Here is a 12,417-nt window from a genome sequence, read left to right as displayed (position 1 = left end):
ACACCTCTGTTTTCTTTCAAAAATTTAGATGTGTCCACATTGCGCTTTGGGGTGTTTCCTGTCGCGGGCGCTAGGCCTACCCACACAAGTGAGGCATCATTTTTATCGGGAGACTTGGGGGAACGCTGGCTGGAAGGAAATTTGTGGCTCCTCTCAGATTCCAGAACTTTCTGCCACAGAAATGTGAGGAACATGTGTTTTTTTAGCCAAATTTTGAGGTTTGCAAAGGATTCTGGGTAACAGAACCTGGTCCGAGCCCCGCAAGTCACCCCATCTTGGATTCCCCTAGGTCTCTAGTTTTCAGAAATGCACAGGTTTGGTAGGTTTCCCTAGGTGCCGGCAGAGCTAGAGGCCAAAATCTACAGGTAGGCACTTCGCAAAAAGCACCTCTATTTTCTTTCAAAAATTTATATGTGTCCACGTTGCGCTTTGGGGCGTTTCCTGTCGCGGTCGCTAGGCCTACCCACACAAGTGAGGTATCATTTTTATCGGGAGACTTGGGGGAACGCTGGGTGGAAGGAAATTTGTGGCTCCTCTCAGATTCCAGAACTTTCTGCCACAGAAATGTGAGGAACGTGTGTTTTTTTAGCCAAATTTGGAGGTTTGCAAAGGATTCTGGGTAACAGAACCTGGTCCGAGCCCCGCAAGTCACCCCATCTTGGATTCCCCTAGGTCTCTAGTTTTCAGAAAGGCACAGGTTTGGTAGGTTTCCCTGGGTGCCGGCTTAGCTAGAGGCCAAAATCTACAGGTAGGCACTTCGCAAAAAACACCTCTGTTTTCTTTCAAAAATTTAGATGTGTCCATGTTGCGCTTTGGGGCGTTTCCTGTCGCAGGTGCTAGGCCTACCCACACAAGTGAGGTATCATTTTTATCGGGAGACTTGGGGGAACGCTGGGTGGAAGAAAATTTGTGGCTCCTCTCAGATTCCAGAACTTTCTGACACAGAAATGTGAGGAACGTGTGTTTTTTTAGCCAGATTTTGAGGTTTGCAAAGGATTCTGGGTAACAGAACCTGGTCCGAGACCCGCAAGTCACCCCATCTTGGATTCCCCTAGGTCTCTACTTTTCAGAAATGCACAGGTTTGGTAGGTTTCCCTAGGTGCCGGCAGAGCTAGAGGCCAAAATCTACAGGTAGGCACTTCGCAAAAAGCACCTCTATTTTCTTTCAAAAATTTATATGTGTCCACGTTGCGCTTTGGGGCGTTTCCTGTCGCGGTCGCTAGGCCTACCCACACAAGTGAGGTATCATTTTTATCGGGAGACTTGGGGGAACGCTGGGTGGAAGGAAATTTGTGGCTCCTCTCAGATTCCAGAACTTTCTGCCACAGAAATGTGAGGAACGTGTGTTTTTTTAGCCAAATTTGGAGGTTTGCAAAGGATTCTGGGTAACAGAACCTGGTCCGAGCCCCGCAAGTCACCCCATCTTGGATTCCCCTAGGTCTCTAGTTTTCAGAAATGCACAGGTTTGGTAGGTTTCCCTGGGTGCCGGCTTAGCTAGAGGCCAAAATCTACAGGTAGGCACTTCGCAAAAAACACCTCTGTTTTCTTTCAAAAATTTAGATGTGTCCACGTTGCGCTTTGGGGCGTTTCCTGTCGCGGGTGCTAGGCCTACCCACACAAGTGAGGTATCATTTTTATCGGGAGACTTGGGGGAACGCTGGGTGGAAGAAAATTTGTGGCTCCTCTCAGATTCCAGAACTTTCTGCCACAGAAATGTGAGGAACGTGTGTTTTTTTAGCCAGATTTTGAGGTTTGCAAAGGATTCTGGGTAACAGAACCTGGTCCGAGACCCACAAGTCACCCCATCTTGGATTCCCCAAGGTCTCTAGTTTTCAGAAATGCACAGGTTTGGTAGTTTTCCCTAGGTGCCGGCTGAGCTAGAGGCCAAAATCTACAGGTAGGCACTTCGCAAAAAACACCTCTGTTTTCTTTCAAAAATTTAGATGTGTCCACGTTGCGCTTTGGGGCGTTTCCTGTCGCGGGCGCTAGGCCTACCCACACAAGTGAGGTATCATTTTTATCGGGAGACTTGGGGGAACGCTGGGTGGAAGGAAATTTGTGGCTCCTCTCAGATTCCAGAACTTTCTGCCACAGAAATGTGAGGAACGTGTGTTTTTTTAGCCAAATTTTGAGGTTTGCAAAGGATTCTGGGTAATAGAACCTGGTCCGAGCCCCGCAAGTCACCCCATCTTGGATTCCCCTGGGTCTCTAGTTTTCAGATATGCACAGGTTTGGTAGGTTTCCCTAGGTGCCGGCTGAGCTAGAGGCCAAAATCTACAGGTAGGCACTTCGCAAAAAACACCTCTGTTTTCTTTCAAAAATTTAGATGTGTCCACATTGCGCTTTGGGGTGTTTCCTGTCGCGGGCGCTAGGCCTACCCACACAAGTGAGGTATCATTTTTATCGGGAGACTTGGGGGAACGCTGGGTGGAAGGAAATTTGTGGCTCCTCTCAGATTCCAGAACTTTCTGCCACAGAAATGTGAGGAACATGTGTTTTTTTAGCCAAATTTTGAGGTTTGCAAAGGATTCTGGGTAACAGAACCTGGTCCGAGCCCCGCAAGTCACCCCATCTTGGATTCCCCTAGGTCTCTAGTTTTCAGAAATGCACAGGTTTGGTAGGTTTCCCTAGGTGCCGGCAGAGCTAGAGGCCAAAATCTACAGGTAGGCACTTCGCAAAAAGCACCTCTATTTTCTTTCAAAAATTTATATGTGTCCACGTTGCGCTTTGGGGCGTTTCCTGTCGCGGCCGCTAGGCCTACCCACACAAGTGAGGTATCACTTTTATCGGGAGACTTGGGGGAACGCTGGGTGGAAGGAAATTTGTGGCTCCTCTCAGATTCCAGAACTTTCTGCCACAGAAATGTGAGGAACGTGTGTTTTTTTAGCCAAATTTGGAGGTTTGCAAAGGATTCTGGGTAACAGAACCTGGTCCGAGCCCCGCAAGTCACCCCATCTTGGATTCCCCTAGGTCTCTAGTTTTCAGAAAGGCACAGGTTTGGTAGGTTTCCCTGGGTGCCGGCTTAGCTAGAGGCCAAAATCTACAGGTAGGCACTTCGCAAAAAACACCTCTGTTTTCTTTCAAAAATTTAGATGTGTCCACATTGCGCTTTGGGGTGTTTTCTGTCGCGGGCGCTAGGCCTACCCACACAAGTGAGGCATCATTTTTATCGGGAGACTTGGGGGAACGTTGGCTGGAAGGAAATTTGTGGCTCCTCTCAGATTCCAGAACTTTCTGCCACAGAAATGTGAGGAACATGTGTTTTTTTAGCCAAATTTTGAGGTTTGCAAAGGATTCTGGGTAACAGAACCTGGTCCGAGCCCCGCAAGTCACCCCATCTTGGATTCCCCTAGGTCTCTAGTTTTCAGAAATGCACAGGTTTGGTAGGTTTCCCTAGGTGCCGGCAGAGCTAGAGGCCAAAATCTACAGGTAGGCACTTCGCAAAAAGCACCTCTATTTTCTTTCAAAAATTTATATGTGTCCACGTTGCGCTTTGGGGCGTTTCCTGTCGCGGTCGCTAGGCCTACCCACACAAGTGAGGTATCATTTTTATCGGGAGACTTGGGGGAACGCTGGGTGGAAGGAAATTTGTGGCTCCTCTCAGATTCCAGAACTTTCTGCCACAGAAATGTGAGGAACGTGTGTTTTTTTAGCCAAATTTGGAGGTTTGCAAAGGATTCTGGGTAACAGAACCTGGTCCGAGCCCCGCAAGTCACCCCATCTTGGATTCCCCTAGGTCTCTAGTTTTCAGAAAGGCACAGGTTTGGTAGGTTTCCCTGGGTGCCGGCTTAGCTAGAGGCCAAAATCTACAGGTAGGCACTTCGCAAAAAACACCTCTGTTTTCTTTCAAAAATTTAGATGTGTCCATGTTGCGCTTTGGGGCGTTTCCTGTCGCAGGTGCTAGGCCTACCCACACAAGTGAGGTATCATTTTTATCGGGAGACTTGGGGGAACGCTGGGTGGAAGAAAATTTGTGGCTCCTCTCAGATTCCAGAACTTTCTGACACAGAAATGTGAGGAACGTGTGTTTTTTTAGCCAGATTTTGAGGTTTGCAAAGGATTCTGGGTAACAGAACCTGGTCCGAGACCCGCAAGTCACCCCATCTTGGATTCCCCTAGGTCTCTACTTTTCAGAAATGCACAGGTTTGGTAGGTTTCCCTAGGTGCCGGCAGAGCTAGAGGCCAAAATCTACAGGTAGGCACTTCGCAAAAAGCACCTCTATTTTCTTTCAAAAATTTATGTGTGTCCACGTTGCGCTTTGGGGCGTTTCCTGTCGCGGTCGCTAGGCCTACCCACACAAGTGAGGTATCATTTTTATCGGGAGACTTGGGGGAACGCTGGGTGGAAGGAAATTTGTGGCTCCTCTCAGATTCCAGAACTTTCTGCCACAGAAATGTGAGGAACGTGTGTTTTTTTAGCCAAATTTGGAGGTTTGCAAAGGATTCTGGGTAACAGAACCTGGTCCGAGCCCCGCAAGTCACCCCATCTTGGATTCCCCTAGGTCTCTAGTTTTCAGAAATGCACAGGTTTGGTAGGTTTCCCTGGGTGCCGGCTTAGCTAGAGGCCAAAATCTACAGGTAGGCACTTCGCAAAAAACACCTCTGTTTTCTTTCAAAAATTTAGATGTGTCCACGTTGCGCTTTGGGGCGTTTCCTGTCGCGGGTGCTAGGCCTACCCACACAAGTGAGGTATCATTTTTATCGGGAGACTTGGGGGAACGCTGGGTGGAAGAAAATTTGTGGCTCCTCTCAGATTCCAGAACTTTCTGCCACAGAAATGTGAGGAACGTGTGTTTTTTTAGCCAGATTTTGAGGTTTGCAAAGGATTCTGGGTAACAGAACCTGGTCCGAGACCCGCAAGTCACCCCATCTTGGATTGCCCAAGGTCTCTAGTTTTCAGAAATGCACAGGTTTGGTAGGTTTCCCTAGGTGCCGGCTGAGCTAGAGGCCAAAATCTACAGGTAGGCACTTCGCAAAAAACACCTCTGTTTTCTTTAAAAAATTTAGATGTGTCCACGTTGCGCTTTGGGGCGTTTCCTGTCGCGGGCGCTAGGCCTACCCACACAAGTGAGGTATCATTTTTATCGGGAGACTTGGGGGAATGCTGGGTGGAAGGAAATTTGTGGCTCCTCTCAGATTCCAGAACTTTCTGCCACAGAAATGTGAGGAACATGTGTTTTTTTAGCCAAATTTTGAGGTTTGCAAAGGATTCTGGGTAACAGAACCTGGTCCGAGCCCCGCAAGTCACCCCATCTTGGATTCCCCTAGGTCTCTAGTTTTCAGAAATGCACAGGTTTGGTAGGTTTCCCTAGGTGCCGGCGGAGCTAGAGGCCAAAATCTACAGGTAGGCACTTCCCAAAAAACACCTCTGTTTTCTTTCAAAAATTTAGATGTGTCCACGTTGCGCTTTGGGGCGTTTCATGTCGCGGGCGCTAGGCCTACCCACACAAGTGAGGTATCATTTTTATCGGGAGACTTGGGGAAACGCTGGGTGGAAGGAAATTTGTGGCTCCTCTCAGATTCCAGAACTTTCTGCCACAGAAATGTGAGGAACGTGTGTTTTTTTAGCCAAATTTTGAGGTTTGCAAAGGATTCTGGGTAACCGAACCTGGTCCGAGAGCCGCAAGTCACCCCATCTTGGATTCCCCTAGGTCTCTAGTTTTCAGAAATGCACAGGTTCGGTAGGTTTCCATAGGTGCCGGCTGAGCTAGAGGCCAAAATCTACAGGTAGGCACTTCGCAAAAAACACCTCTGTTTTCTTTCAAAAATTTAGATGTGTCCACGTTGCGCTTTGGGGCGTTTCCTGTCGCGGGCGCTAGGCCTACCCACACAAGTGAGGTATCATTTTTATCTGGAGACTTGGGGGAACGCTGGGTGGAAGGAAATTTGTGGCTCCTCTCAGATTCCAGAACTTTCTGCCACAGAAATGTGAGGAACGTGTGTTTTTTTAGCCAAATTTTGAGGTTTGCAAAGGATTCTGGGTAACAGAACCCGGTCCGAGCCCCGCAAGTCACCCCATCTTGGATTCCCCTAGGTCTCTAGTTTTCATAAATGCACAGGTTTGGTAGGTTTCCCTGGGTGCCGGCTTAGCTAGAGGCCAAAATCTACAGGTAGGCACTTCGCAAAAAACACCTCTGTTTTCTTTCAAAAATTTAGATGTGTCCACGTTGCGCTTTGGGGCGTTTCCTGTCGCGGGTGCTAGGCCTACCCACACAATTGAGGTATCATTTTTATCGGGAGACTTGGGGGAACGCTGGGTGGAAGGAAATTTGTGGCTCCTCTCAGATTCCAGAACTTTCTGCCACAGAAATGTGAGGAACGTGTGTTTTTTTAGCCAGATTTTGAGGTTTGCAAAGGATTCTGGGTAACAGAACCTGGTCCGAGACCCGCAAGTCACCCCATCTTGGATTGCCCAAGGTCTCTAGTTTTCAGAAATGCACAGGTTTGGTAGGTTTCCCTAGGTGCCGGCTGAGCTAGAGGCCACAATCTACAGGTAGGCACTTAGCAAAAAACACCTCTGTTTTCTTTCAAAAATTTAGATGTGTCCACGTTGCCCTTTGGGGCGTTTCCTGTCGCGGTCCCTAGGCCTACCCACACAAGTGAGGTATAATTTTTAACGGGAGACTTGGGGGAACGCTGGGTGGAAGGAAATTTGTGGCTCCTCTCAGATTCCAGAACTTTCTGCTACAGCAATGTGAGGAACGTGTGTTTTTTTAGCCAAATTTGGAGGTTTGCAAAGGATTCTGGGTAACAGAACCTGGTCCGAGCCGCGCAAGTCACCCCATCTTGGATTCCCCTAGGTCTCTAGTTTTCAGAAATGCACAGGTTTGGGAGGTTTCCCTAGGTGCCGGCTGAGCTAGAGGCCAAAATCTACAGGTAGGCACTTCGCAAAAAACACCTCTGTTTTCTTTCAAAAATTTAGATGTGTCCACGTTGCGCTTTGGGGCGTTTCCTGTCGCTGGCGCTAGGCCTACCCACACAAGTGAGGTATCATTTTTATCGTGAGACTTGGGGTAACGCTGGGTGGAAGGAAATTTGTGGCTCCTCTCAGATTCCAGAACTTTCTGCCACAGAAATGTGAGGAACGTGTGTTTTTTTAGCCAGATTTTGAGGTTTGCAAAGGATTCTGGGTAACAGAACCTGGTCCGAGACCCACAAGTCACCCCATCTTGGATTCCCCAAGGTCTCTAGTTTTCAGAAATGCACAGGTTTGGTAGTTTTCCCTAGGTGCCGGCTGAGCTAGAGGCCAAAATCTACAGGTAGGCACTTCGCAAAAAACACCTCTGTTTTCTTTCAAAAATTTAGATGTGTCCACGTTGCGCTTTGGGGCGTTTCCTGTCGCGGGCGCTAGGCCTACCCACACAAGTGAGGTATCATTTTTATCGGGAGACTTGGGGGAACACTGGGTGGAAGGAAATTTGTGGCTCCTCTCAGATTCCAGAACTTTCTGCCACAGAAATGTGAGGAACGTGTGTTTTTTTAGCCAAAGTTTGAGGTTTGCAAAGGATTCTGGGAAACCGAACCTGGTCCGAGACCCGCAAGTCATCCCATCTTGGATTCCCCTAGGTCTCTAGTTTTCAGAAATGCACAGGTTTGGTAGGTTTCCCTAGGTGCCGGCTGATCTAGAGGCCAAAATCTACAGGTAGGCACTTCGCAAAAAACACCTCTGTTTTCTTTAAAAAATTTAGATGTGTCCACGTTGCGCTTTGGGTCGTTTCCTGTCGCGGGCGCTAGGCCTACCCACACAAGTGAGGTATCATTTTTATCGGGAGACTTGGGGGAACGCTGGGTGGAAGGAAATTTGTGGCTCCTCTCAGATTCCAGAACTTTCTGCCACAGAAATGTGAGGAACGTGTGTTTTTTTAGCCAAATTTGGAGGTTTGCAAAGGATTCTGGGTAACAGAACCTGGTCCGAGCCCCGCAACTCACCCCATCTTGGATTCCCCTAGGTCTCTAGTTTTCAGAAATGCACAGGTTTGGTAGGTTTCCCTGGGTGCCGGCTTAGCTAGAGGCCAAAATCTACAGGTAGGCACTTCGCAAAAAACACCTCTGTTTTCTTTCAAAAATTTAGATGTGTCCACGTTGCGCTTTGGGTCGTTTCCTGTCGCGGGTGCTAGGCCTACCCACAGAAGTGAGGTATCATTTTTATCGGGAGACTTGGGGGAACGCTGGGTGGAAGGAAATTTGTGGCTCCTCTCAGATTCCAGAACTTTCTGCCACAGAAATGTGAGGAACGTGTGTTTTTTTAGCCAGATTTTGAGGTTTGCAAAGGATTCTGGGTAACAGAACCTGGTCCGAGACCCGCAAGTCACCCCATCTTGGATTGCCCAAGGTCTCTAGTTTTCAGAAATGTACAGGTTTGGTAGGTTTCCCTAGGTGCCGGCTGAGCTAGAAGCCAAAATCTACAGGTAGGCACTTCGCAAAAAACACCTCTGTTTTCTTTCAAAAATTTAGATGCGTCCACATTGCGCTTTGGGGTGTTTCCTGTCGCGGGCGCTAGGCCTACCCACACAAGTGAGGTATCATTTTTATCGGGAGACTTGGGGGAACGCTGGGTGGAAGGAAATTTGTGGCTCCTCTCAGATTCCAGAACTTTCTGCAACAGAAATGTGAGGAACATGTGTTTTTTTAGCCAAATTTTGAGGTTTGCAAAGGATTCTGGGTAACAGAACCTGGTCCGAGCCCCGCAAGTCACCCCATCTTGGATTCCCCTAGGTCTCTAGTTTTCAGAAATGCACAGGTTTGGTAGGTTTCCCTAGGTGCCGGCAGAGCTAGAGGCCAAAATCTACAGGTAGGCACTTCGCAAAAAGCACCTCTATTTTCTTTCAAAAATGTATATGTGTCCACGTTGCGCTTTGGGGCGTTTCCTGTCGCGGTCGCTAGGACTACCCACACAAGTGAGGTATCATTTTTATCGGGAGACTTGGGGGAACGCTGGGTGGAAGGAAATTTGTGGCTCCTCTCAGATTCCAGAACTTTCTGCCACAGAAATGTGAGGAACGTGTGTTTTTTTAGCCAAATTTGGAGGTTTGCAAAGGATTCTGGGTAACAGAACCTGGTCCGAGCCCCGCAAGTCACCCCATCTTGGATTCCCCTAGGTCTCTAGTTTTCAGAAATGCACAGGTTTGGTAGGTTTCCCTGGGTGCCGACTTAGCTAGAGGCCAAAATCTACAGGTAGGCACTTCGCAAAAAACACCTCTGTTTTCTTTCAAAAATTTAGATGTGTCCACGTTGCGCTTTGGGGCGTTTCCTGTCGCTGGTGCTAGGCCTACCCACACAAGTGAGGTATCATTTTTATCGGGAGACTTGGGGGAACGCTGGGTGGAAGAAAATTTGTGGCTCCTCTCAGATTCCAGAACTTTCTGCCACAGAAATGTGAGGAACGTGTGTTTTTTTAGCCAGATTTTGAGGTTTGCAAAGGATTCTGGGTAACAGAACCTGGTCCGAGACCCGCAAGTCACCCCATCTTGGATTGCCCAAGGTCTCTAGTTTTCAGAAATGCACAGGTTTGGTAGGTTTCCCTAGGTGCCGGCTGAGCTAGAGGCCAAAATCTACAGGTAGGCACTTCGCAAAAAACACCTCTGTTTTCTTTCAAAAATTTAGATGTGTCCACGTTGCGCTTTGGGGCGTTTCATGTCGCGGGCGCTAGGCCTACCCACACAAGTGAGGTATCATTTTTATCGGGAGACTTGGGGGAACGCTGGGTGGAAGGAAATTTGTGGCTCCTCTCAGATTCCAGAACTTTCTGCCACAGAAATGTGAGGAACGTGTGTTTTTTTAGCCAAATTTTGAGGTTTGCAAAGGATTCTGGGTAACCGAACCTGGTCCGAGAGCCGCAAGTCACCCCATTTTGGATTCCCCTAGGTCTCTAATTTTCAGAAATGCACAGGTTCGGTAGGTTTCCATAGGTGCCGGCTGAGCTAGAGGCCAAAATCTACAGGTAGGCACTTCGCAAAAAACACCTCTGTTTTCATTCAAAAATTTAGATGTGTCCACGTTGCGCTTTGGGGCGTTTCCTGTCGCGGGCGCTAGGCCTACCCACACAAGTGAGGTATCATTTTTATCGGGAGACTTGGGGGAACGCTGGGTGGAAGGAAATTTGTGGCTCCTCTCAGATTCCAGAACTTTCTGCCACAGAAATGTGAGGAACGTGTGTTTTTTTAGCCAAATTTTGAGGTTTGCAAAGGATTCTGGGTAACAGAACCTGGTCCGAGCCGCGCAAGTCACCCCATCTTGGATTCCCCTAGGTCTCTAGTTTTCAGAAATGCACAGGTTTGGTAGGTTTCCCTAGGTGCCGGCTGAGCTAGAGGCCAAAATCTACAGGTAGGCACTTCGCAAAAAACACCTCTGTTTTCTTTCAAAAATTTAGATGTGTCCACGTTGCGCTTTGGGGCGTTTCCTGTCGCTGGCGCTAGGCCTACCCACACAAGTGAGGTATCATTTTTATCGTGAGACTTGGGGGAACGCTGGGTGGAAGGAAATTTGTGGCTCCTCTCAGATTCCAGAACTTTCTGCCACAGAAATGTGAGGAACGTGTGTTTTTTTAGCCAGATTTTGAGGTTTGCAAATGATTCTGGGTAACAGAACCTGGTCCGAGACCCGCAAGTCACCCCATCTTGGATTCCCCAAGGTCTCTAGTTTTCAGAAATGCACAGGTTTGGTAGTTTTCCCTAGGTGCCGGCTGAGCTAGAGGCCAAAATCTACAGGTAGGCACTTCGCAAAAAACACCTATGTTTTCTTTCAAAAATTTAGATGTGTCCACGTTGCGCTTTGGGGCGTTTCCTGTCGCGGGCGCTAGGCCTACCCACACAAGTGAGGTATCATTTTTATCGGGAGACTTGGGGGAACACTGGGTGGAAGGAAATTTGTGGCTCCTCTCAGATTCCAGAACTTTCTGCCACAGAAATGTGAGGAACGTGTGTTTTTTTAGCCAAAGTTTGAGGTTTGCAAAGGATTCTGGGTAACCGAACCTGGTCCGAGACCCGCAAGTCATCCCATCTTGGATTCCCCTAGGTCTCTAGTTTTCAGAAATGCACAGGTTTGGTAGGTTTCCCTAGGTGCCGGCTGAGCTAGAGGCCAAAATCTACAGGTAGGCACTTCGCAAAAAACACCTCTGTTTTCTTTCAAAAATTTAGATGTGTCCACGTTGCGCTTTGGGGCGTTTCCTGTCGCGGGCGCTAGGCCTACCCACACAAGTGAGGTATCATTTTTATCGGGAGACTTGGGGGAACGCTGGGTGGAAGGAAATTTGTGGCTCCTCTCAGATTCCAGAACTTTCTGCCACAGAAATGTGAGGAACGTGTGTTTTTTTAGCCAAATTTGGAGGTTTGCAAAGGATTCTGGGTAACAGAACCTGGTCCGAGCCTCGCAACTCACCCCATCTTTGATTCCCCTAGGTCTCTAGTTTTCAGAAATGCACAGGTTTGGTAGGTTTCCCTGGGTGCCGGCTTAGCTAGAGGCCAAAATCTACAGGTAGGCACTTCGCAAAAAACACCTCTGTTTTCTTTAAAAAATTTAGATGTGTCCACGTTGCGCTTTGGGGCGTTTCCTGTCGCGGGTGCTAGGCCTACCCACACAAGTGAGGTATCATTTTTATCGGGAGACTTGGGGGAACGCTGGGTGGAAGGAAATTTGTGGCTCCTCTCAGATTCCAGAACTTTCTGCCACAGAAATGTGAGGAACGTTGATTTTTTTTAGCCAAATTTTGAGGTTTGCAAAGGATTCTGGGTAACAGAACCTGATCCGAGCCCCGCAAGTCACCCCATCTTGGATTCCCCTAGGTCTCTAGTTTTCAGAAATGCACAGGTTTTGTAGGTTTCCCTAGGTGCCGGCTGAGCTAGAGGCCAAAATCTACAGGTAGGCACTTCGCAAAAAGCACCTCTATTTTCTTTCAAAAATGTATATGTGTCCACGTTGCGCTTTGGGGCGTTTCCTGTCGCGGTCGCTAGGCCTACCCACACAAGTGAGGTATCATTTTTATCGGGAGACTTGGGGGAACGCTGGGTGGAAGAAAATTTGTGGCTTCTCTCAGATTCCAGAACTTTCTGCCACAGAAATGTGAGGAACGTGTGTTTTTTTAGCCAAATTTGGAGGTTTGCAAAGGATTCTGGGTAACAGAACCTGGTCCGAGCCCCGCAACTCACCCCATCTTGGATTCCCCTAGGTCTCTAGTTTTCAGAAATGCACAGGTTTGGTAGGTTTCCCTGGGTGCCGGCTTAGCTAGAAGCCAAAATCTACAGGTAGGCACTTCGCAAAAAACACCTCTGTTTTCTTTCAAAAATTTAGATGTGTCCACGTTGCGCTTTGGGGCGTTTCCTGTCGCGGGTGCTAGGCCTACCCACACAAGTGAGGTATAATTTTTATCGGGAGACTTGGGGGAACGCTGGGTGGAAGGAAATTTGTGGCTCCTCTCAGATT

Source organism: Pleurodeles waltl, chromosome 4_1, assembly GCF_031143425.1.
Source record: "Pleurodeles waltl isolate 20211129_DDA chromosome 4_1, aPleWal1.hap1.20221129, whole genome shotgun sequence".
NCBI lineage: Eukaryota > Metazoa > Chordata > Amphibia > Caudata > Salamandridae > Pleurodeles > Pleurodeles waltl.
Note: the sequence above shows the minus strand (reverse complement) of the source record.